This window comes from Sebastes fasciatus, chromosome 1 (assembly GCF_043250625.1).
Source record: "Sebastes fasciatus isolate fSebFas1 chromosome 1, fSebFas1.pri, whole genome shotgun sequence".
Classification (NCBI taxonomy): Eukaryota; Metazoa; Chordata; class Actinopteri; order Perciformes; family Sebastidae; genus Sebastes; species Sebastes fasciatus.
The window spans coordinates 5,589,943-5,615,031 of NC_133795.1; the positions used below are offsets into that span (position 1 = coordinate 5,589,943).

At 39.1% G+C, this 25,089-nt stretch overlaps 1 long non-coding RNA gene across 1 annotated transcript; it reads right to left on the reverse strand.

Annotated features, from left to right (window-relative positions):
* Positions 1 to 252: 252 nt before the first annotated feature.
* On the reverse strand, positions 253 to 24,696 carry LOC141777074 (uncharacterized). The gene is made up of 5 exons (XR_012595839.1): positions 24,238 to 24,696; positions 6,946 to 7,056; positions 2,762 to 2,843; positions 2,443 to 2,502; positions 253 to 608 (listed from the first exon to the last, which is right to left on the reverse strand). It is a non-coding gene; the product is annotated as an uncharacterized LOC141777074 (long non-coding RNA).
* Between the last annotated feature and the right edge of the window lie 393 nt (positions 24,697 to 25,089).

Sequence of the window (25,089 nt, forward strand, 5' to 3'; positions counted from 1 at the left end):
TATTTGAAAAAGTCATGGTATGGTATGTAGAAAAATTTCTTGAAAAAAGTCGTAGTATAGCATGTCAAAAAATGTCATGAAAGAAATTCATAGTATGTCAAAAATTTAACGATAAAAAAGTCATAGTATAGTATGTCGAAATATTTCATGAAAAAAGTCAGTTTATTATGTCAAAAAATGTAATTAAAAAAAAGTCATAGTATAGTATGTCGAAATATTTCATGAAAAAAGTCAGTTTATTATGTCAAAAAATTTAATTAAAAAAAAGTCATAGTAAAGACTGTCAAAAAAAAAGAGTAAAAAAAAAAAGTCCCAGTGTAGTATGTCGAAAAAAAGAGTAAAAGAAATCATTATAGTATATTGGAAAAATAGTCATAACATGGTGTCACAGCAGGCTTAACACTGAAAATAAAAATGGACACAACCAGGAGATACGTTTTATTGCATGTTAGTTTATTGAAGTAAAATTAATTAATGAATACCAGATAACAAGGACCACAGGGGTGCTGCTGCAGCAGGATGGAGAGGAAAAGAGCTGAACAACAGGGCCTTCCTATATAGACTCAGGCCACAAATCAGCACTGGTGCTTGGCAATCAGATGATCAACCTAGACAGGCTCAATAAGAAACATCAAAATAAAACAGGATGTAATAGAAAGTCATAAAAAGTCATAGTATAGCATTTCAAAAAATCATAAAAAGTCATATTATAGCATGTTGAAAAAAGTCATAGAACAGTAAGTTAAAAAAAACAAGAGTATAGTATATTGAAAAAAAAGACATTAAGTAGTCCTTGTATAGTATGTCGAAAAAATAAAACAGTATGTAACAACGATATGTCATAAAAAGTCAGTTGAAAGTCATTAAAAATTCATAGTATAGCATGTGGAGAAAAATCATAAAAAAGTAGTAGTACGTCGGAAAAAAAGCGAAAACATTCAAAGTATAGAATGTCAAAAAAAAAAAATGTAACAATGGTATGTTGAAAGTCATGAAAAATTTCGAAAAAAATCATAAAAATAAGTCATATAGCATGTGGAGGAAAGTCATAAGAAAGTCATAGTATGTCGAAAAAAAAGTCATAGTAAAGTATGTCAAGAAAAGATTAAAAAAGTCAGTATAGTATGTCAAAAAAATAAAACAGAATGTACAATGGTATGTCGAAAAAAGAGTAAAAGAAAATCATAAAAAACTCATAGTATAGCAAGTCATACAAAGTCACAAAATAGTAAGCCGAAAAAAGTTATAGTATAGCATGTCGAAATATTGAAAAAACTTAATTTTATAGTATGTTGAAAAAAGTCCTAGTAAATATAGTCATAGTATAGCATGTTGAGAAAAGTCACAAAATAGTAAGTTGAAAGTCATAGTATGTCAAAAAAAAGAGTAAAAAAAATTCAGTATAGTAAGTAAAAAAAAAGTCTAGTATATCAAAAAATAAAGCCATATAGTATATAGAAAAAAGTCCTGCAAAGTCATAAGATAAGATAGTAAGTTAAGTCATAAAAAGTCATTTTATGTCAAAAAATGTCATAGAAAAGTCATAGTATGTTGAGAAAAAAAATAAGAGTAAAAAAGTCATAGTGTAGCATGTCGAAAAGTAAAAAAACAGTCCAAGTATGTCAAAAGTCATAAAATAGTAAGTTGAAAGTCATAAAAAAGTCAGTCATGTATGTCGAACAAATTCATAAAAATAAGTCATAGTATATAGCATATGGAGGAAAGTCATAGTATGCCAAAAAAAACAAAACCTAATTCTGTGTAGTAAGTCGAAAATAAGTCATAGTATATCAAAAAGTAGTCATATAATAGTATATCGAAAAAAGTCATGCAAAGTCATAAAATAGTAAGTTGAAAGTCAAAAAAAGTCAGTCATGTATGTCGAAAAAAAGAGTAAAAAAGATCATGTAAGTCATAGTAAAGCATACTATAGTCACAGTATAGCATGTCGAAATAAGAGTAAAAAAAGTCATAGTATAGCATATTAAATATAGTCATAGTTTGTCGGAAAAATATACTATACTATGACTTTTTTGATATACCGTGGCTTTTTTATGATCCCCCCCCCCCCGATATACTACAGCATACTATGATATATTTTTATGGTATACTATACTATGACTTTTTTTCTGACACTTGAATGGCACATGATACTATTGCACTGTTCATGACCTTTCAACATCCTACAAGATGGCTTTTTACGACTTCTTTTTACATACTCTATGGCTTTTTACATACTATACTATCCACTTTTTATGGCATACTATATACTATGAGATTTTATATGGCTTATTATACTGTGTCCTTTATTATTGCCTATTATACTATGATATTTTTATATGCCATTTTTATGACTACTGCAACAGCTACCACAACAATCACTTCTAATTTTACTTAACATGTGTACAGACAGTAGTGTTTTTCAGGTTCACCTCACCTCACCTTGGTGTCCTAGTCTTCATTCAGTCTGCTGCTCCTCCCCCAACACCTTGTGTCTTTTCTCTGAGAACCAACAATGACAACTAAAGAGCTCCTTAAATGGGCTGTAATTTCAGCTTCAGGTATATTGAAGGTCCGTACATCAGAGACAATGATATTCTCGGGATGTGTAAATCACACTGAATGATGTTAATAATTTTATGAATTTTCAAGAAGTTCATAACGAAGCTAAAGAGACCACTGAATTTAAAATATGCTGTATGCTTTCAATATTCAACAGCATTTAACACAACGCAGGTGGTAATGAGAACAAATATCCTACCTCAGCACAGAGAAGATGTTGTCACAGTTGGTTTGTATAACGTTCCTCTTCTTCCCAGATGACATTCATTGAGGCCGCATACCTACAAGTGTGTTACAAATAAAAGCACCTTTCTTAACATGCAACACAACCGACAGTAAAAATCATACAACAATGATACACTTTTATTAGGGGTGTAACAATACGTGTAATTGTATTGAACTGTTCGGTACAGGAAGCTCGGTTTGCGTCATCCTTTCGGTTTGCCCTGTGACCTGTCTGTCCTTGGCCATAGACATTGTTATTGGCCGTAAATTGTTAAATCAAGTAGTATTCCTCTTTAAGGATTTTAGTCCAGATAAAACATCTCATTGTGTATGATAACTGCCGTTTACCTCACTGTCCTCCTGCAGTTATTGTCCAGCAAACGACGCTACAATTTATCTCCGCCTTCATTTCCCCCCATTTGAATTCGTTAACACTTGAACTGGCAATTTTATTTTATTTAGAATAATGTGACACTGAGTGTCCCTTGAGTTTCACTTGATATTGTCTTTCTTATTTGTTCTTTCATTTGACTCCACTTGAACGTCATTTAAAAAAACAAGCACAGAGAGAGTTGATCCTCATCCTTACATAAATCCCCCCTCACACTAATCAGCAATTCATCAGATCACTTGTCTTTGTGTTCGCCCGCCTCAATAACTCTTACAACCGATGAGAGTCACCTCCAAATAATGTCTTCATCATACAAGTGCCGAGCACAGAACTCCTCACAATTCCCCGTTTCTTTATCCAATGTCAACAGCTGACAGTCTTTCAAAGTCAAACGCAGTGTCAGTTTCAATAATTAAAGCTGTTTGTATTTCAAATAGAATATTTCATTTAGAAAAAAAAGTCGTATGAGGAGCAATACAATTGGACAGACAGCTTTGCATCAAAAAAAAAAAAAAAAAGAATAACCGCACAAAGCCCATCCCCCCCCACCTGTGAAAGTGATTACATTTTATGATTAAAAGGAAAAATAATTGAATGCCCCTGAAAAACTCCAGTTAATATTGACATTTTTTACCAAACAACACAGACGATTGTGTTATTGTTGTAATCTTTAGATCAAAGGGGGCTTTAATAAGGCCATTATAAATACATCTGAAAATTCACTCTGATATTCAGCAAACAAATCAATACAGGATGTGCACCGATCATTGGTCTTTTATTGCGGCGCTGTAGGCCGTTGCTGAAGGTAGCGCGGCATAATGAACAAAAACCGTGCAGGGCTTCGGCGCCCCCGCTGTGTTCAAAGTCAGTCATATGCACTGTACTTTATAATTGAAATAAAGGTAATCTCTCCATCCCTTTGAGCTGCAGCTTACATTCTTCTGCTGTTGTCTAAAAAGAAACAATGGCCAGGTGGTGGTAGGAGTCCACTGAAGAAGAAAGGGGGAAGCTATGGTCACCACAACAGTCAAGTCAAGTCAAGTGAGAGGCTCAAGTGTCTTGCTTGGCTGCTGACCCTTGAGATGAAACTGTCCAAGACTCACCAAGAGATGCGGTGTTCACTGACATCTCAAACTTAAAAGTGCAGCATGACACATTATCAGATGTATTTATCTCCTGCACTATTGGTAAACTTCTTTAGGGCGTGCAATAAGACATATATTTCCTCATTATTTATTAAACAGCTACGGCAAAGTGTATCCCTAAATCAATATCCCTGTCACTCTTCTCGTTTGGAGCACGGTGACGGTTGATTAGGCTTCAGAACTCCGGTCCACCACCAGCCTACTTTATTCCTTTGCAATATTGATGAGCTGCAGGCCCCTCAGTGTAGGAGCGTGGCCTAAAAGCCCCCTCTTGGACCACCGGGTTGCTGGGTGGGGAGGGTGACTCCGTCTCCGGTAGTGCCGCTGTGGGCTGCAGCGGGCGGAGAGCGCAGAGTCAAAAGATAATAAAAGAAGGCAGAATATTTTTAATACTCCAACATAAGAGGGAGTTTCTGTTAAGCAAATCATTGATGAACAGGACTGCTTTATTTTTCACTGTGGTGAAGAATTATTTCTTAATTCACTGTATTAACCAAAAACAGTCTTTCCTGTCTGGTTTTATCCATAAACAGCTTCTCAACTGATGTTCCGGAAAATGTACACTCACAATAGATATTGATAAAATTAACAAGTTTTCATTTAAAGGTCCCATATTATGCCCATTTTCAGGTTCATACTTGTATTTTGTGTTTCTACTAGAACATCTTTACATGCTGTAATGTTAAAAAAAACATTTGTTTTCCTCATACTGTCTGCCTGAATATATCTGTATTTACCCTCTGTCTGAAACGCTCCATTTTAGTGCATTTCAACGGGATTGCATCGGGATTGCGTTGCTAGGCGACAGCTTGGGTCCGTGTTTACTTCCCGTCAGCTGTTGTCATTCACAAATCGCATACTGGGTACTACATACTCAATATGTGTAATACTATCGTTCAACATATTTTTGTGTGAATAAACAGTAGTATGTATCTTTTCGGACGCACTGAGCAGTAATTTACGTCGTCATTTCTTGAGAGCCTCCTTGCCGGTTGGAGACGTGTAAAAAATTAAGTTATTTGTCAAAAGAAAATTGGCAAACTGGCTTATCAACTCAGTCAGGAAATGACTCAAATATATATGCCAAAATACACTGGAGGGGGGCCTTAGATAATATGCTTATAGTAATCAAGTAGTTCGCATAGTGTTCATTTTGGGTCTTTTCATGCATGACAACATGTGGAAAAACATTTTAAAAATAAGTTAGACTAACGTTACTGTGACTTTTTTTTGACATATTATACTATGACTATTTTTCTAATTTTTGTTTTGTTTTTCACTTCACTACCTTGACACTTTGCCTTGCGTACCGTCTGTTTTCCAGCTGGCTACCTGAGGCTGGCGATGGCTGCACATTGATATTGGGATGGGAAAAAGGAAAGTCGTTTTTTTCTGAATAAAAAATGAATGCACATGGGGGAAAGCACCTGTGGTTGAAGCTGCCCTCATCAAGTTGATTAATAACGCCCGGGCACGTAGTTCCCCCCGAATTAAATTTTGCCGATCCTCAACCGTCCGTTACCAGGTGTGAGAACGAGGAGCCCCGGCAAACGGGCTTTTGTGGTTATAATAATCATCCGCTTATAGTGATCAATTTGACCCAGACAGGCGTGATCACTATGAGCGGTTTCCACTTTAGGACATGCTTTATAATAAAAAAAGACATGAATATCAAACTTTTTACGATATGGGATCTTTAAACAAAAATAAAGTGGAGTTTATTGTTAAAACTAACACATGCACTAACACTTACACAACAAAATAAGTAAAAGATTCAGGATTTCTCCACCGGAATGTGCATGCAAAACAGTAAACATTTATTTTATGGGTCTGTAATTTCCCACTAATGTCCTTGGAAGTTCTCTGGAAAGATCGATGTAATCTGGTAATAATTATCAGGAGAGAGATCTGTGACAGTTATCTTGATGAATGTGAACAGTTAAAGCAAATTGTCTGACAAATGTATTGCCGTGGTTGCAACACCTGCCTGGAAGCAACAAGTCCAGGCATGTTGATTCTGGGAAACGTGGAAAAATAAACACAAGTAGATGAAAATGCACGATTATCAAACCGACGGTGTCAGCTATGATTCATGAAATAACTGCAGATCTTTGTTTGCCATTTAGCAATAAAACATAACAAAGCAACATTGTTATTAAGACATCATCCAAACCAGTCCAACATGATCTTATTTATAAGCTACAGAAAATACAGTTCCTTTTCATCCACCATAACAACATCACAGTGTTTCTATTATGCTGTCAGGTGAGGGCCAGATCAGACACCCACACCAACAATGTGTCACACAAACACATACTGTACATTTCTGCAGTGCATCTGAGTCATTTACAGCCCAACAACCACAGACAAGGTTGAGAGAACCTAACCTACAGCACATGACCGCTACTCTCCTCACCTCACTATTGTGCACTGCAGTATATAATAAACCTTGTTTGAAGTACATTAACCTGGCTCACAACAATGGTAATGTGCACCCTGAGGGGGATACCGGCGTTATTGACTTCCTGTTCCTGGAATGTTTTTTCTCCTGACGGTTAACTGAACTCCTTTTTTAGTTTGCAGGCATGTGTGGAAAGTGAGCGTATTAAAGACATATCTTACCCTTTAACTGTATGAATGGAGATTAACCGTTAACTGATTGCAGGGAGGGCTGAGGTACATCCGGGCCTTAGATGAGACGGTAGATAGCTGCAGAGCTGCATTCCTCCAACCCTAAAACAAATAACTTGGGGTTATAATGTGATTTAAAAAAAAGTAATAATAATAATCTCTTCGAATTTCACACATTTGATATTAAGGAAAAAACATGTATTAAAGCTTCAGTAGGCGAGATTGGAGCAAATATGATTTAAAAAAAGGTATTTTTATAAAACGCTATATAGTGACAGTAGTGCATAAAACAGGTAACCTGAAAAAAATCATGTTCCTCTGTGTCCTCCGGTGCTCCTAACGGCATCTGCAAGATTTCACAGACCGGAGGAAAACAAGCAGTAAGAGCTGATCTGAGGTCTGCTGTCCAGCTGCTGTCTATGAGAGCCGGCTGTCAATCACTCTGAACTACGACCAGACGTTAAACTAGGCAGCGCTGATCAAATATGAATCAATATTCTGTTACGGTAATGCCTAATTCTCTCCTCAGATGTTTTCAGAATCATCTTGTAGTGTACTGTTTAGCTGTAAACTGAGAACGTTTGTGACGCCGCCGCCATTGTGAAATCTGGTGAAGGAACGCCAACTTCCGGTCACATGACCGGAGCACAGCCAATAGGAACGCTCTCTCAATGAAATGACCTGTGATTGGTCAAAGAATCCCGTCACCGGCTAGATTTTCTAAAGCCTGAAAACAGAGCCATGAGGAGGAGCAGAAGTCTAGTTTTCTTTGTTGAAAGGTTAGTATGGAATTTTTGCCCAATGATGCCAAAAACATTCTGCCTACTGCCACTTTAAGGTACTGTAAAACAAAAATCAATTAATTAATCAGAGCTGTTATTTTTAATCTCAGATATAGGAGGAACATATACAATATAGTGTGTAGACCAAATGAGCCTTTCGGATTGTTTTTATAATGGCGACCTTTTCACACGATTACACAATCACGCAGCATGAGTTATATAAAATCAATGGCACAGCATTGATAAAAACATGAGAAATTTACAGTGACCAATTAGCGTCCAGCTTTCTTGTCTTCACAATCGATTTGAATTGTCCAAGAGGGACCAGCGTTATGAGCTGTCGCTCCCTCTGGAAGCTTTTCCAAGCGCCCTATGCGGCTGTTAGGGGTGGGGTATTTTTAATTTCAAAATAAGAGCAGACCAAGAAAAAAGACATACTTCCATAGAAGAACATTTGTAAAAACATACTCTTCAGACATCCACAAGATAATTTTGGTCTTGGTGATGTGCTTTAATAGAAAGTATCAACAAGTCAATATGAGTGGGCGGCTACTGTGAGGAATACTGTAATCTTCTATAAGCTACAAATGTCGGTGCAGATAAATGTGGATATTTTCCTTCTTTTTTTGATTATACATGACGTGATTTAGAAACGAATTGCATTTTGAGATCGTCGGCCTTATTACAGTCCTGGGACAGCCACATATACCAGATTTTGTTTCTTTTTTTTTGTCAGAGCATTTGATTTATTGATTGCGGTCGGGATGTAATGAGAATTTCAACAAATATAACAAAAAAATGTTTTTGAAGAAGATTACCAACCCTAGCTTTAATGATGGCTGAATTCCATTTAGCTGCTTTAGTTTCAGGGTGCTGTATTGTCTAATGTCTGAAAAAAGCCTATTTAGAATTATCATTGTATTCACAATAACGAGACACAGTTAGCAACATATTGGAGCATTTAGCAGCTAAAAAGCCAGATTTTTCCCTCAGGAGTTGGTAGAGACCAAAAACAGAGCTAAATATAGAGTGAATATTGGACTTAAATTCATCAGGTGGCCAGAAACATGACTCCAAATAAAAGATAATGTTGAGGAAAACATGGACGACGCCGTGGTAGCGACCTGTCAGGTAGCCCCGCCCTAAAGCTTCCCCTGCTTTATGGTCTATTTGACTCTAAATGGGACCATCATTTACAAAATGAACATCATGCTGTATTGAAGAAGACTTGAAACTAGCGATTGAGACCATAATCTCATGTTTAAAATGTTTACTGAGGTAATAAATCAAGTGAGAAGTAGGCTCATTTTCGCAGAGTCGCCCTCTGCTGGCTATTAGAAAGAATGCAGGTTTAAGGCACTTCAGCATTGGCTTCACTTTTCAGACCTGGAGATTTCCCACTGGTTCTATTTCTTTGACATTAGCAAAAGTCATACGTCAACACATCCTCACTGCAGTTGAACTTTTCCCTCCATATGTTGACTGCAACACATGTTTGGGTTATTACACTATTAACACTGTATTATTGTCTATTAACTTTTCAACATCTACAAACTTTTCACTGCTTTGAAGACAAAAACCATAGCCTCCATAATGTCATCAACAACTACATTACTTTACTGACTGTTATTGTCATCAGTGTTTTTCTCTTCTGACTTCTGGATGTCATTGAAATGAAAACCCCAAACCAGTGTCTTATTTTCCAGATGTTTGCAGATGATTTCCATAAATTCTGCATGATATGATTACTCATGACAACTTAATGAGATATTTCCTTAAAGTGAAGATACCCAAGCCTGCATTCTATCAGTTTTATTCCCTTTGATAAATGTTTCAAACTGTTTGCAGTATTTCTATTATAACATTCACGTTACCTAAAGCAAAAAGCATTTATTTATCTTTTTCCCTTTAAGTAATTTTATCCAAAAAAACTAATGTTGTTACTTTGCTAATGTTGTATATTATATTTTGAAAATCACTAAATATTCATGAACCTTACAGCAATAAAAGGGTAAATTTGTGCAAAACTTTGAATTAAAAAAGCCCGACCACGCTGCTTTGGAAAGTAAACTTTTACATTAATTCACGCTCTCAGAGCAAACAGATGAGGAGACAAGCTTCTGGGCAGGTTACATCCACAGAGCTGTTTATCAAAATAAGCAGCCAGTCCAGAGTGGTCAGCCTATTGATTTTCCTGCCAAATATAATCTGTTTCACCATCATAAATCTGTGTCTGACATCTGCACAAAGCCCCATTTTAGCCAAACACTGCCAAGTAAGGCTGTTTATTCACCGATGGCCTGATAGTCTCCATGGCAACGCTCACTACAATTAGACAACTGTAATCCCGCCTTCAAACATGCACGCAGTTAATTATTTCAGCACAAAGTGAAGAGGCGAAATGCGTAAGAGGGGAGATAGAGAGCCAACTGTGGAATCCTGGTCGGCTGCTGTCCGTCCACCTCATGCAGTGCGTGTGTGTGTGTGTGTGTGTGTGTGTGTGTGTGTGTGTGTGTGTGTGTGTGTGTGTGTGTGGACTCTGAACGCAGCACAGCCAGCCTTTAATGAGGGCAAGAAAAAACTAAATAATAAGAAATGAGGGATGAGATTGACAAATAAAAACAAAAGTGCATCCAGAAGTCTTTGTTTTTAGTAACTGTCATTTACTCGAGTACTGTAGGCTACTGTACTTAAGTACAATTTTAATGTACTTAAGTATTTTCATTACTTTATACTTCTACTCCACTACAATTGAATATGGCATTTTTTACAGCACTACATTTATTAAATATCTCTAGTCACTAGTTATTTTGTAGATTCAGATTAATGATAGAAAACAAATAAGAGATAATACCCAAGAAGATAGCAGTTATAATTAGCCCCACCCATGTACACATTAATGCATCTATAATTCAATAATATATTTACATTATTCTGAGATGGGCCATTCTGCACGACGAGTACTTTTACTTCTGGTATTAGAGCAGTATGTTTTTATGTCAATAAATTGCATTTTCTTTAATAAAGTAACATTTTGAATGCAGGACTTTGACATACTACATTGCGGTATTACTTTTTCTCAAAGGCAAAGTGTGTAGGATTTGGTGGCATCTAGTGGTGTGGTTGCAAATTGCAACCAACTGAGTACCCCTCCGCTCACTCCTCCCTGTCTAAAACTGCAGTCCCCTCGCTCAGAGGCCACGGCGGCTCATCTTATTGTAGTTTCACTAGCGGTTCTGAGAACTACGGTGGCCTTCAGCTAACATAAAAACGTGAAAGGCCCTCTCTAGAGTCAGTGATTGGTTTGTTTGTTCTGGGCTACTGTAGAAAACATGGTGGACTCCGTGATGAGGACCTGCTCCCTATGTAGATATGAAGGGCTCATTCTAAGCTAACGATTCTTAGTTTCAGGTGATTATACACTAATGAATACATAGTTATATTATATTCCATTTCTGCTAATAGATCCCCCGAAATGTTACAGACGGTTCCTTTAAGTACAATTCTGAATGCTGGAACTTACTACACAGTAAAAGATCTGAAATGCAGATCAAATGATTTAGATGAATACTTCTCCCAACACCACTTTACCAGTTAGTGATGCAGGAGTTATCTATTTGTCCAAGCTGATAACATCCTCAAGGGTTAATTTATCAGGCTTTAAAAGGGGGCCACCACCTAAATTAAGAATCCCAATATGTTATTTCCACGGTGTAGGAAAGTTCAGTCAATATTTGTGAACATGAGCTACTCTCTCTCAAAGCCAGAAACCAGAGAAGTAAGTCTCAAACATGTGATGTCATAGGGTATAATGTCTATAGCTGCTCCATAGACAATGAATGGGAGACTGATTTTAAGGACCCAAAGAATGTTTTTCTTTTTTTTATACCCAAACTAGCTTTATTCTATTGTAGCAGTTGTAAAAACAGAAAATGTTCCCATATACTCAGCACATTCGTCTGGGTGCTCTCAGGGTCACCCAGAACATCACTCCCAATTCATTGTCTATGGAGCAGCTACAGACTTTATACTACACTACACATTTGAGTTTTAGTACTTCAGTTTTTGGATTTGGGAGGGAGTTTTTATAAGGGTGTAGTTCCCCTTTAAAAAGCTCCTCCAGAGCCACAGAAGACATTTTACAACTGTTTTCATAGACTTAGTACTCCCAATGACTAGTAAACTAACCTTCAAGAGCAAAATTGGTGGAGTGCCCCTTTAAAGATCAAAATTTAAGGATTTAAATTCCTTCCCTAACTCTTTCTCTTCATCTACTGAGTATCTCCCTTTCTGTCATTGTTATTGATTTAATAAGGAAAAATCAATAAAGAATAATGTCTTTCACCTGGATTTAATTAAATCGGAGCACTTTCTGAAAAGAGGTCCCCTAACATTTTGTACATTCAATCGATTAAGCATAAACTCCTCCATTAACAAATATCTTTCAGCTTTGGTTAAAGTGAAAACTATGAATTTGAGAGATGATGAATGAACTGCCGTCAGTGAGGTCTACTCTGTCGGTTAGGTCGTGTTTTCTCAGTTGTTAACGGTTCATGTTATTCCACAGAATACAGCACCACATGCTTTCTTTCCTCCCCAACCTGCTTTCTTCAAATGTTGACTCAGACAGTGCCCCCTATTCCCAGGAAGCCCTCAACAAGCACCATTTGCTCCTGCTCATACCATGTTAACAGGAAAAACTCATTTGCCATGTATTGTTAAAATTTTTATTAATAGCAATTTATGTCACTCAGACTCTGCAGAAAAAGAAAAACATCTGGGCCTTGTACAAATCTATCACTCAAGTTGTCAAAAAAATTTGTTCTCATGCAATATAAATAGGCCCTGAGTCTGTGGGTAGAGAGATGGGATCTGTTTCTGCGAGGGCGACGGGCTGGCTGTTTAGAGACTCCCAGTAAAACAGGTCATGCTGTTCACATCATGAAGCCTCAATCACAAACAAATGTTTTATTTAAAGAGCCAAAGCGTTGTTTACTCCAGTCTGCTTACTCTCCTTCCCTTCCCTTCCTCTCCCGCCCCGGCTGCGCTCTGTGTGATCAGCACATTTGAATGCTGGAAGCATGCTAAGAGGAAACAAAAACACTCCTGACAGGAAGCTCTACCCTGTCATGTAAAGGAACAAATAGGTAGGCATGTAGCTAAGTGAACAAATTGCGCCGACACAGTTTAATAAATGAAGCATTCAGGGAGTACAAATGTGTTAACCGTTGCAGAACTTGCTGTAAATAACCTCGGCGGCGCTTGTTTGCTGAGTGGGAGGGTAAATCTGATTAAAGTACACAAGAAGTGTTGGCTTTTGCTGTATTTGTCACTGATAAATATGGGATGTTAAATGTGCTGCTGCCGCCTGCCGTCTCTCTCTTGTCAGAATCTGTCAAGTTATTATGACTCTACTGAAGGATCTCTGCCGGGTCAAAGTCCTCTCTGTTGTCCTATCGACTGCTTCTGTGACCGAAAGTCGATTCTATTGACCAATCAACACAGGAGGTGTCTGCTATCAGCATTAATCTATAGCTATGGCTCCATAATTCATCATGGTTGTTGTCTCCTTAAAGGATAATTCCACCTTTTCGTCTAAAATAAATCATACTGTATACTACTCTTTTGCAATATGTTTTGAGAGAATTGAAATGATACCCGGATTACGTTTAAAGAAATCCTTTTAATGAACGTATTTGCAAAATTGTAAAATACTAGTGCAGTGCCCGTTCTGAGCGCGCGCCCGTCCGCTTGGCCCCTAGAAATTCTGCTTGCAGCATTGTCGAGAATCGCGGTATGGCTGCTTGTACCCGCCAAGTGTGAAGTTGATTGATCCATCCGGCCAGGAAATGCAGCACATAACCTACCATCAAACCACAATTTACCTTTATTACACTTCAGTTTTTATACGGATTAAACAAACAAGATATAACGTGTTAATCAGTGAGCTTTAGAGGCCTAGAGCCATGCTAGCTGTTACCCCCTGCTTCCAGTCTTTATGCTAAGCTAAGCTAACTACTTCTGGCTGTAGCTTTAGAGTACGGACATGACAGAGGTATCAATCTTCTTATCTAACGCTCTACAAGAAAGCGAATAAGCATTTGAAACTGAAAGCAGTTGGTTAGGAAGGTTAAGAAAACCCCTGGTCTAAGGTGTCAAAATCACCATTTAGCAGCATATAAACAGAGTTGGAAAATTATAACCCTAACTGTCCATTGGAAACGTCCCATCGGTTCACAGAACAACATCCTGTTTCAACCTTGACTGACTATATTTATTGTAGCTGTAAGCACTCACACGTTTCCTTTGCATTGAGGGATTATTTCCAACATACAACAACAACATTTTGATTTCACCTCCAAATAGGGATGTCACGAGAACCGATACTTCAGTACCAAGTCGATGCCAAAATTCTAAAAAAGTGACAGTACTCTTTTTCTACAGTACCGACGGTACCGTACGATACCTGTAACGGTCATTGGTAGTGATGTGACAGCGAGGAACATTTTCCCACCGGTTAATAAACTTGTGACAACACCGGTGTTACCGATTACACCGGACATTTTACAAGAAGGTCAATATGTGCAGAGCGCTGACTCTGATCTTTACTGTTGGGTGGCGGTGTGTCTGGCCTCTCCGGTAGCGCTTTTGCTGCGGGGTTCCACTGCGGAGGTCTACCTGGCGCCGCTGCTCCGTGCACACCGGCTGTGACGGCTCCATCCACCTCACGGCGATTACCTCATTAACTTTATGGTTCCCTTATAGCATTGGGTTAAAACGTGAAATATTGCCAAATAGGTGCGTTGCTTTTCACTTCGAAAACAAATCCTCTGCCTTCTGCTCCTACTACTCTGAGCTGGTAAAGTGACATCCCTACCTCCAAATAAAATGTTTTTTTGATTATCTGGCTAAACTTTTTGGATTGTTTAAAACCTGTCTGATCATTTGAGTGCTCGTGTTTCTTGCCCCAACTGGCTTTTGTTTGGCAGTGTTTCCCGATCTCAGCAATTACTGGTGAGTACAACGTTCTCATGACTACTAGAAAATGATGGCCAAATTTATGAAAATAAGACCTATAACAAACCTGAATCATCCTTTAACCCGCAACAGAGCATCCGGCACTATAACCTGCACTGTACTGCATGTTCACAGTCTCCACTTTGACTATATTCATTTTAAAATACAACATCTTTCCATCTTCAACAAATGACATGCTACTCAGCAGCACATTAAAAGCGAGTGTTTTCATTAGTGCGGCTGTTGTTGTTTTCCACACTGGAAGGCTGCTGTTTTGCATATGATGAGATGATTGTGCGTGTGAGCGGGAGGGAATGAGTGGTGCTTAATGTGGTGGACAGTGATCAGCGGCGCAGCCCCCCCTCCCGCTCAGGACTGCAGGCCATCTCATTTACATTCCCCCCCGTTTGTGGACAGAGCGCTCGCTGCAAATCTACCGCGGCTCCACGCTTCCCGCCCGCAGCACCCACCCGATATGTGCATATGTGCATACGTGCGCGCGCGTGCTGCTGCCGCCAAGTCAGCCAAGGAGTATTTTGCACAGGTTAAAGCCTCTAAATGAAAGCGGTTATTCTCATGACTAATTCATGAGATGCTGAATTATGGCTGACAAACAAGAGAAATTTAAGTACGACAAGCAAAATGAGGCATACAGGGGTTGTATTTCTGAGAGCGGCAAAATGAGATGATGGAGGGAAGTGTGGGAGCCGTTCAGTGTAAAAATCTGACAAACGCTGACTGACCTGGTCAAATACAACTACATACTCCATCCTTGGGCTTTTGATGTGTTTGGTTCCCCTATGCTCTCAAAACCCCCCCTAACAGAGAAAATATGTGTTTTGTAGCTGCAGGCCAGGAAGACGGAGTGAAAGCGAGAGAGAGGGGGGTTGTGAAAACCCAGGCAGGGGTAGCATTCTGCTGGCCAGAGTCCGGCTCTTCACATGTCCTCCTCCAGCACTCACAACAGCACCACACAGTGAGACAAAAGGTGAAGGGTAGGCAGGTCAACACACACACATGCACAACCACCTTTCCCTCCACCGCCCCCCATCTCCCTCTTCATCTGCCACTCTCTTCACTTCAACCCCCTGCATCCTCCCCTCCACCACCACCACCACCAACCACCAACCAGCCTGCGTTCATTCTCAAGCAAGGTTAACTGGCCTCTCATCCCGCCTAAAACAACAACAAAAGGAACGTGGAGTGATAGTGGCGCTTTTGAATAGTTCAAAAAGATGTCGGCGCGCATAAACCCGGTGCCTATCTTGATCACAAAGGAGGGTGACGTCGGGGGAAAATGGCACTTCAAATAATGCAACAAGGCAGTGGCGACAATTCGCGGGGAGTTTCTCCAAACACGTGCGAAACAAAGACCCCTTGACGTTTGAAATGGATGGTTTATGATCAATGCTGCAGGCAAAGAAGAAAAAAAAAAAAAAAGCAAAGAAGAAAAAAGGATACTGAAGACTTCGTTTTTTTGGTCTCATATTTACCTGCTAAGCAAACATGTCATAGCTGAATTTATGGGATCACACTTATTCTGACAGCAATTGCTCTGGAGGCTGGGAGGAGATCTTCCCTCAGGGCATAAAACATCATTAACATTATTATTGTTTGAGTTCTTTTCCCCCCCCCCCTTTTTCCGTTAATTCAAAGGAGTTGTATTTACATGATGGATCTACAGTATTGACTGAATAATTTCTATAGTGTGTGAATATGCAAATAGCCGCTCAAACGTTAGAAAATACATACCCTACGTGCAATTATGTAAATTGTCTTTGGTTATTCATTCAGTTATTCACCCTTGTATTCGCTCATGCATTCATTTGCCATATTAGGGGGCTGGCGGTGATGCCCTGAAAGCGGCGGGCTCTCTCCGCGGGCTCTGCGGACAGACAATGGGCAGGGAGAAAATCCCCCTCTCCAGAGTTGTGCTGCAAGTTGACCCGCTCACAGCACACAACACCATATGGGGAGAGATTGCTTTGAAGAGGCGCCGCACGGCCCCGCACACCGGTACACAACAAGGAGCAAGAGCCGCTGCTGCTGCACACACACATGCCTAGACACACTTTGACCTCACACACACACACACTGTACATGAGCACTTTCTTGTTTCCTGCTGTAAGTCTCACACACGCTGAGCCGACGCGCTCTCTCCGACAAATACACTTTTCAGATCTTTTCAGGAAATGTGAATGAAACGACACTCTAAATAAAAAATGTCATCAAATCCCCGCTGCTTAATATGAAGAAGAATTAGGTTTTGACAAGCGATATTAGACAATAAAGATCACACCGTTCATGAGAAACACCGACGTGGTAAATGATAGGGGGGAGGGAAGGAGACGCAACTTCTTCAAAGTAGATCAAAGTTTTACAGTTGTGCCCCCTCAGGCGTGTTTATCTTTGTGAACTTTTTGGTTCGTGAGGAAAATGTTGCCCTTCGTGTTTTTATGCCATGTGAGTGTTCAGCAATAAGCTCATAAATACCCCCCCCCCCCAATCTCTGAGAACACATGGGTGGGTCACCGCGAGGATTGATTTCCACGAGGACTGACGTGAAAAATGTACACATAATGTTCGCAACACATGGTTCTGATCAGACTTTTGACCTCCACGTAACCTGCAATCACTAATTTTGAGCTTGCTTCCATATGGAGAGGGAGTGTGGTATTAAAGGTGACATGCAACAAAAAAGAAAAGAAAGAAAAGCTTAGAAAAATAAAGTGCTGAACTGCATTGTGTCATAACCGGCCAGTCACGGTGAGATGTTTTCATTCCTGAATAGCTTCACTGTGTAATGTAATGGATGCTCAGGCGCTGACATTACAGGTGTGTGTGTGTGTGCTTTATTATTTCTCCCACCTCCATCCCTCCTGCATACACTCCCATTCATTAGATCTCATGCATTACGACTGAGGTGGTATTGATTTGGAAAAGCAAGAAAAGCACAGCCAACGTGTGAGTTTACGGGCTGATGTTCAGTCTCAAAACCATGAAACAAAAAACAACAAAACCACAAGCTGACGTCGTCATGTAGCATTACACAACAAGCGCTGAGGCGGTAGTCTGATATAAAGCGTTGCTGGAGGGTGAGAGCGCGTCCCGTTGCGACACCCAGGGTGACTTAGAGATATGTTTAGCGGAGGAACAAAGAGCAGGAAGGAAATGCAGAAGACACACTGAGCAAAGAAAAACATTTTTCAAACACGACAGCAAAACACACCATCCTCCTCCAGTCTGCAGCATTAACCGAGTGAGTTAATGAGTTCAGCTGCTTAATGGTCACTGACTTTACTACTGCTTATTGAATGTCTTATTGCAATATCGACTGTTAATGTTTGATATTTTCTTTCAAATTAAAGTGTCTTTACTTGTTGCTGTTGTTTTGCCATCTTGCGATATACTCTATAGTATAGAGTCTATACTCTAAGCTGATTTTAGGGGTTATATTTGCATGGAAGCTGCTGCTAATAGTATTTCCTTTTGATGCCACTTTATACTTCAACTCTACCACATTTTAGAGGGAAATAGTGTACTATTGTATCATCATATTAATACAGCTATACTACTATTATACTATTACATTACATTACTGTATCATACACTATAATATACACTACTATATTCAGTACCCTTGCACTATTTTGCACTACCATTGGCACACTGTCACTTCACTGCTGTACTTATGTTATCTTATTTTTATTTTATTTTACTTTATTTTATTCATTTTTATCTCTTTTTAAGGTGTATTGGTGTTGGGACGTGTTGTTTAAGCTACTGGATGCCTAAATTTCCTTCGGGATCAATAAAGTATCTATCTATCTATCTATCTATCTATCTATCTATCTATCTATCTATCTATCTATCTATCTATCTATCTATCTACTTTTTACGTCAGTATATTCATTTGTGACTTTGGAAATTAAGATTTTGCATGCAAAATATCGGCTTAGCTTCTAAAATATGATGCATTAAGGCTGGGCAATATGACGATAAATTTAAAAAAATTGCATAATTTTTTATATCGTTTCTTTCGCAATATTTTTTCTTTATAATTTCACTTAAAACTGTTATTTTCATTTTGCATTTAAGTTCTTAAAATGAGAAAATATTCCGTACTTTTTGATTCACACAGGAATATGCAAAAATAGGCTTTGCAATGTGGTTATTTTATATAGATTATTTATTTATTGAATTACCAAAAAACATGCTATATCGTGATATATATCATTATTGAGATATGAAATGACCTATATCGTGACAGAAGATTTTAGCCATATCGCCCAGCCCCATGATGCATTGTTATAGATGGAACTATCCAGCTACATCAGAAAGTAAAAATTCAGCCACTTCGACCAACTTCAACAGTTTAGTGCTACTTACACATTAATGTATCAGTAATAATAATTCAGTAATATCATATATAGTAGTATAACTGCATTGAGTATTTTTACTTTTTATACTACAGTACAAAGATACAATGTGTAATGTCTAGCCACATGCTCCAAACAAATAGGAGAATTCAACCAAACTGCTGAAACTCAGAGCCGGTCAAAACAACGCTGCTATCTTATAATCTTCACGTGAGCTGTTGGCCTAAAGTCCACATTAGCCATCTTTGTGTTTACTTTGACACTAACTGGGGGCGAGAAAACGGCTCGTATTTACATTTCATCCTCGGAAAACACGAGTTGTTTTCTATTTTCGGCCACTTTGGATTTAATCTAATGAACAAACACACAAATCCTTTACCTTCAACGTGATTGACAAGCCCTCGGGGCAGCTCTACTTCATCCTCTCATGTTGGACTGAGGACAGACTGGAGCTACAGTGACTCACTAGCGCCTCTCGAGGTTTGAGTGGTATTACAAGACAAGAAAGCCCGAGTCTAGCTGGTTACCAGGCTCATTTCAGTAGATATCTCTGCAACATAATACGTAGATGTCTTTGACATAACGTCAACACTATTAACCTCTTCACATTCTGTTGATAATATTAGTTCATTTGTTGAATGTTTTAAACCACAATTATGGCCAGATCTTACACATTGCACCTTTAAGTACATTTTGCTCATAATGCATGTGCTTTTTCAAAGCAGGACTTATACTTTAACTGAGTATTTTTACAGTGTGGTGCTGCTGTTTTTTACCCAAGTGAAGGATCTGAATACGTCATCAACCGTGTGTTAAAGCAGGCTGGTCTCAAACACCGTTCGTAGCAATACCTATGAAAAGCAATGTACTGTAATCCGTATATACCCTAGGACATTTGTGTGTAATCCACGTCAGTGTGAACCAGGAAATATAAAGAGCGGCGAAGGGAGGAGGGAGGAGGGAGGCCGTCGGAGGTCGGAGGTTGGGGTGGATGGGTGGGTCAAAAAATACCGGACTTTCTCCCAGGAGGACGGCGTTCGTACCCCGCGTGAAAACAAGTCAACGTTGATTTATTTTTCACGTAACTTACGTTCTTAAGTAACGCCACTTCTGTAGTCATTCTAACCCAAACCACGATCTTTTCCTAAATCTAACCAAGTAGTTTTGTTGCCTAAACCTGAGGAAGTTGTTTCCTGTGAAGATGGACGTTTATTTTGAAAAGACTGTATTCATGTAACGAGCAGAAATTGACACGTGTTGCTGGACATTCGTAGGAAAACAAACTAAAAAGGAGGAATCACTTTTTCGTAAGATATCATTGTATGAGAATACGTTGGTGAAAACATTGGAAACACATGTAGACTATCAATAGACACTTACTGAACTGACTTTAGCAGCTCCTAAAGGCAAAGTGACCAACTGACAACCCTCCAGATGTTTAGTTTGAATCATACTCTCACTCCTGTCATATTGACATGATGATACCTGCACCTCCTTGCCTGAGCAGGATATCCTCTTTCAGCAGTGTTTTTCAGTTGAAAATGCACAGACACACAAACACAGTATGACACAGTCCTACATATCCAAAGTGCACCTGCTTGAATGCTAATAATATAAAGGTTTCTCAGCTTTTTAAAAAGTACATTTTCCTGTTCATGAATCACTGTGGAGGTAGCTGAGTGGAGTGGAAAGGACAAACAGCTTTTCATTTGAAACTTGTAAATACATGCACTTTCACTTCTCTTGTAGGGAGGGCGTTTTCCTACCAACAATAAGTGCAAGTCGTCCCTGTGCGTCGGTGCATCCGCCACACGCAGGGCCTGAAACGCTGCACGCTCCATGTTTGGGTAAACTGCGTAACAAATTGGAGAAAAGAGGCCGGAGCGGGGGAGACGCAGAGTAAACTCCCTCCTGGACAATACCATGCTGTATTATTAAAACAACAGCATAGGTCCCGGCGTTGTAACCTGCTAAGATGGGGGAACATGCTCATCGATGATATCAAGGTGACTGAACACACACAGAGCAGCGAGCCAGCTGCTGTTCAGGCAGCATGGTGGGGCTCACGCTGTGGACTAGGTGCCTGGCTGCATAATTGGGAATTATTAAACATGGCTTCTAGCAGCGAGGTGATCATGAAATTGTATTTTCAGTCTTGAGGGATGAAAGCAAGAATTAAAATGTTACCGTTTGTTAGGGAGGGAGAGAGAGTCTTGTCTTAAACCTCCCATGATTCAATTTCTTTTAAGAAACAAAGGAAATGCATTTGGACAAGCGGGGAGATGGATGATACGGACTGCTGTCGGAAATTGTGGATGGTTGTAAATTGCAATCTGGATAAATATTTCAGTGGCAACTGGACCAACAAGATGAGATGCAGGTTGTCCATTTCTCTACAAGTGAAAGAAGCAAACAGCTACAAAGACAATCTAAGAATTAAAGAATGACATGAAACACGCTATAATAAATGATTTTAGAAGTAACTGTAATGTTGATAGCGTGCAGCATTGATGATTATTCAGCTATCCTCATGTAAAACAAAAGACTTTTAATATTTAATTTTTGAGGTCAATAAACTCGACCTTAAAAATCATATATCTGAAAACTCAAATTATTTCATATATTATATGAACTGGTAGGCCCTATAGCAGGGGTCTCCAACACGTCGCTTGCGAGCGACCAGTAGCTCGCGACCCGTTTCTGAGTTGCTCGCTAAAGGTTAAAAGAATATGTAAACAAATTTGATAAGACAAAGTCACTTGGTAAACCTATATTTCTATCCAATCTTATTCACAGACATCCCGCCCCCTTCTGACACAAACTGATTATTTGCCAAGCAGCTGTCAATTAAACGAGTTACGCTGCTGCCAAGTTTGGTTACGTCAGTGACGCCGTAACATTAGGCGATATTAGCAGGATAGCAAGCACACACCAGATTTGACAATGACCGCAGAAAATAGCCAGGCCAAGAAAAGGCAAAAAACATACTATTTTCATGAGGAATGAGAAACAGAGTTTTTTTTTCACAAATGTGAATGACAAGTGTGTGCGTCTCATTTGCGGTATCAGCGTGTCAGTTGGTAGAAGATGTAACGCCGAGCGCCACTTCACCAAAGTCCACAGGACTTTCCGACAGGTAGCAGTCTACGAACAGAGAAGGTAAAGTAGCTGAAAACAACACTTAAAAGACAACAGTCTCTGTTTACCAAACCGACGACTGGTAACATAAATGTTACCAATGATATAAAATACGAGTCGCTCTTGGCCACTTTCATTTTGTCAAAGTAGCTCTCAGAGGAAAAAAGGTCGGAGACCCCTGCCCTATAGATATATACACCGATCAGCCATTACATTAAGACCACTGAGAGGTGAAGTGAATAACATTGATTATCTCGCTACAATGGCACCTGGCATTGGGTGGGATATATCAGGCATCAAGTGAACATTTTGAACTTTGAACTTTGTGAGCGACTTTGACAAGGGTCAAATTGTGATGGCTAGAGGACTGGGTCAGAGCATCTCCAACACTGCAGCTCTTGTGGGATGTTCCCGGTCTGCAGTGGTCAGGACCTACCGAAAGTGGTCCAAGGAAGGAAAACCGGTCAACCGGCGACAGGGTCAGACCCGAGGCTCATTGATGCACGTGGGGAGCGAAGGCTGGCCCGTGTTGACCGATCCAATAGAAGAGCTACTGGAGCTCAAATTGCTGAAAAAGTTAATACTGGTTCCGATAGAAAGGTGTCAGAACACAAAAGTGCATCGTAGTTTGTTGCATACGGGGCTGTGTAGCCGCAGACCGGTCAGGGTGCCCACGCTGTCATAATGTTACGGCTGATCGGTGTAAACTTAACATTGAGTCGTGCATAAAATTGTCACAAAACTGTCATACTTCAACTAATTGATATTTAGCTCTATTACATTAAAACAATAATACAATATTATCTAATATACCTAAAATCAATTAAATGTAACATTTTGGGGAGTCAGTTTATGAGATTTTTCTTGAGGTATCATCTAGTGTTGCACTAATATCGTCATAAAAACAACTGTTCTCTGGTGATTTCCTCTGAACATTTAAATCAAATGACAAAAAAAAATCAGATATTATTTCAGCGCACGCATGATCAGGAATTGCTTCCAGACCAGAGTGATAGAATTACATCTAAATTAAGTTTATATAATCTGCTTTATGAATCATGCACAAGGCGCACATTCTAAAATACATGCGTCAGACCACGAATGTCAACAATTAAAAACAACCAACAACTTTCCTCCGTTCAAGTCAAATATTAAACCAAAGTTTGCAAAGCGAGCAAATCAGAAAAGTGTGACAGACGACACGCGTCTCTGAAATGAGTTCATCTCACTGGAATCATTAGTTTGGAGCTGCGAGCAGAACATTTTCCTCCATAGCAGCAGTTTCAAATCACAATGCAATAATATTTTCCAGCATAATCTAAAATGATGTTGGAGGGGAAGAAAAAAAGAAAAACGGCGAGTGGCTTGATGTGGCAAAGCAGCGGAGGATGTTAGTGATTGTCCTATATTGCTCATGCTCTCGTGGATTACTTAATTATCAGCCCGTGCCGACGTTGTGCTCTGTTAATGGTAGGCAATATGGCCTTTACCTCACTTAAGGAATAAATTGTATTGCTCCATCTCTCTCCATCTTGTAGCGAACACACCCTCCCACACACATATAAACATCCCTTCCCTCCTCTCTTCACTGCTCATATAGATCATTTAAGATGGAATGGGATAGTTACTGAAGCAAAGTCCCGATGAGATCCAGCGCTATTTCCCAATAACAATTTCTTTAATTGGGCATCTCTTGCCTATTTTCCACCGCAACCTGTTTTATTCATCATTTGCAACAAAATCAGGGATGAGATCCTCATTGACACACGCTGGGTTTATGATTTTGAATCATGAGGAGTGCAACTTCTCAGAGAAATTGCTATTGGCTCAGTGGGAAGCGTTGTTGTGAGCAGAGGTTTGGAAGATAAAAAAAAAACATATTAAGTTAATCATGAACCCAGTCAGTCGGAGAGTCGGGAGAAGTGGCAGGTGGCGGCTGGGTCGACATCAAAAAGAAAAATACACACCTTGAAGAGGATAGGACGGAGGATGCTGTAGGTATCTGTGTCATCGGGAGGTCAGTGTCATTAGCAGCTACGGGGCAGCTGAGCTGGACAGCAGCAGAGGTGGAAGAAACAGAGAGCAGCCTCAATATTAGGGCTGTTCTGGGATAGAATATTATTTGATATTTTTTATTGTGATATATGTAAAAGTAAATATTAGGGCGGCAACTGACTATTATTTTCAAGGTCGATCAATATGTAGATTATTTTTTCGATTAATCGATTAGCTGTTTGGGCTATAAAATGTCAGAAAATGGTGAAAAATGACGATCCGTGTTTTCCAAAACGTCCTCGAATGTCTTATTTTGTCCTCAACTCAAAGATATTCAGTTTACTGTCACAGAGGAGTAAAGAAACCATAAAATATTCATATTTAAGAAGCTGGAATCAGAGAATTTAGACTTTTTTTTCTTAAAAAATTACTCAAACCAATTAATCAATTATTAAAATAGTTGACGATTAATTCAATAGTTGACAACTGATCGATTAGTCGTTGCAGCTCTAGTAAATATATCTTGCTCTAAGCTTTGAGTGTGCCGTGTTCCTAATGAATGACATTAAATAGAAATTAATTCCAAAAAAGTTTGACATTTGGGGAAATTAGGGAGGTAGATGAAACGATCTACACCAATATCATATCTGTACAGTAAATATGAATCTACAGCCAGTAAAAGTGCTCAGTGTCCCCTGTGCGTGATATATTACTATACATTATATTATTTGATTATCATTACTGAGGCATCAGTATAAGCAGCATGTTAGTGCAATACTGTTGTGTATTTAAATCAATAACAATTCACCATATTTTACAAGATG